The sequence below is a fragment of the Hyla sarda genome, chromosome 7 (assembly GCF_029499605.1).
Source record: "Hyla sarda isolate aHylSar1 chromosome 7, aHylSar1.hap1, whole genome shotgun sequence".
In the NCBI taxonomy this organism is placed as follows: domain Eukaryota; kingdom Metazoa; phylum Chordata; class Amphibia; order Anura; family Hylidae; genus Hyla; species Hyla sarda.
In genome coordinates this window covers 156,977,331-156,979,354 of record NC_079195.1, presented here as the reverse complement: position 1 = coordinate 156,979,354, position 2,024 = coordinate 156,977,331, and the positions used below count along the sequence as shown (strand labels likewise).

Below are 2,024 nucleotides of genomic sequence, written 5' to 3'. Positions count from 1 at the left end.
ACAAGCGCTGTCTTGCTAAAACGCACCAGGAAGCAAAATACTATTCGTGAAATCAGTCATCTTGCAGTTAGGAACGCCGCACTCAGTATGCCTCATCGTGCTGTGAGATGATGTATTCAACCGTAGGTCAAAGACCACACATGCAAGTCTTAAAAAGGCAGAAAGCTGTAGTAGGCAGCAGTTTTACAACAGCTGAAATGCCACACTTTAGAGCCCACAAGAGCAGACAGCGGACTGCAATTAAGTACAACCGCAGGGGGGACTGCCAAAACGAGGCCTGACTCACCTCTTTGAGCGCGCTGTCTCCCACCTTCCGAAACGTCTACGAAAGCGCTGGCCGTAAGTCTCGAGACTAGTCCGTCACGGAAGACGGGGCGGTGTGAGGTGTTTTTTTTGCGCCCCCCGTAGATCCATGCGTCCGCTCCTCCCCCAGCTCTCCGAACATTTCCGAAGCTAGAACTGGGGAGGGCAGGGCAAGGGGAGAGAGAAGGTCCACGACCCCTCCCTCATCTCCCCTCCCTGAGCTCGGCTGGACGCTGATCACTACGGCCCGCCCCCTCCCTGAGCTCGGCTGCTCGGCTGGACGCTGATCACTACGGCACGCCCCCTCCCTGAGGACGTAAATCTCCACGGCAGGTCCCCTCCCTCATCTCCCCCAGCAGATCTCCACGGCAGGTCCCCTCAAAGGGGGACATACTGCACGGGCTACAGGCTAAAGGGGGACAAAGGAGGACATACTGTACGGGATAAAGACTGCACAAGCTAAAGGGGGACATACTGAGCTCTATGTGTAAAGGGGGACCTACTGTACAGGCTAAAGGGGGACATTTAGCCCGTACAGTATGTCCCCCTTTACACATAGAGCTCATTGGGAGCACTGCTCTATGTCCTCAGGGAGGGGAGATGAGGGAGGGGCCTGCCGTGGAGATTTACGTCCTCAGGGAGGGGGCGGGCCGTAGAGATCTGCGTCCAGCCGAGCTCAGGGAGGGGAGATGAGGGAGGGGGCGTGGACCTTCTCTCTCCCCTTGCTCTGCCCTCCCCCAGTTCTAGCTTCGGAAATGTTCGGAGAGCTGGGGGAGGAGCGGACGCATGGATCTACGGGGGCGCAAAAATCCACCTCACACCGGTGTGAGGTGTTTTTTTGCGCCCCCGTAGATCTATGCGTCCGCCAGTGGCGTTGCTAAGGTTGGTGTCACCCCATACCTACCCCCCCCCCCAGTAAGTTTTTAGCCTGTTGTGACAGGCACCACTGATGTAGAGCAGTGTGAAAAATTCCAGTATAATAATCAAATATACCAATTGCCAAAGAATGGGAAAGCGCTAAAAAAGGTTTCACCAATTAAAACTACAGCTCCCAGTATGACCTAAGCAGTGGTGAGGTTATGCTGGGAGCAGGCCCGATGCTGTCATAAGGCAAACCATGCGTCCGCTTGAGGGCGCGTGGACTCGCAGCTGATGGGGGCGGAAAAATGAAGACTTTTTTTTATACTAAGACCCCCACCTGTGCGCCCCGCCGCCGCACAGCAGAGGTCACTGCCACCACGCCACCCTCTCTGGTTTTATTGCTGCGGCCCACCGAGATTCCCGAAATGGAGCTTCGCTTGTGTAGGCAGAAATCCTTGCACTGGCCCTGGCTGGGAGTTGTAGTTTTACTCATCACAACTGCAGAACTTACAAGTGACTACAGCTCTGATGGGACATAATGAGGAAAATACACAATATCAGTGACTACAGGTGACTTCTCTATAGTCTTTCCTTATGCACCCTCATCATACATAAGGAGGATCATCCTCCTGCCAGTGGCACCCCCATCATCCAGGATGGTGGGGGTGCTACTGGCAGAAGGATGATCCTCCCAATGGATTATGAGGGTGCTACATCTGCAGGAGCATCCTCCTGCCAGTAGCACCCCATCATCCCAGAGGATGATCTGCTGATGGATGATGGGGGTGCAGCACCCCCATAATTCATCAGTAGCACCCTCATCATACTTAAGGTGGATCATCCTCCTGCCAGAGGCACCC

General features: G+C 54.7%; 1 protein-coding gene across 4 annotated transcripts in view; it reads right to left on the bottom strand.

Moving 5' to 3' along the window:
• Positions 1 to 503, bottom strand: part of ADAT3 (adenosine deaminase tRNA specific 3) — a 100,454-nt gene extending 99,951 nt beyond the window's left edge. For all 4 annotated transcript variants that reach the window (XM_056531105.1, XM_056531102.1, XM_056531106.1 and 1 more), the window contains exon 1: positions 287 to 503. The gene's annotated coding sequence lies outside the window, so the exon portion shown is untranslated. The remainder of the gene's footprint in view (positions 1 to 286) is intronic.
• Between the last annotated feature and the right edge of the window lie 1,521 nt (positions 504 to 2,024).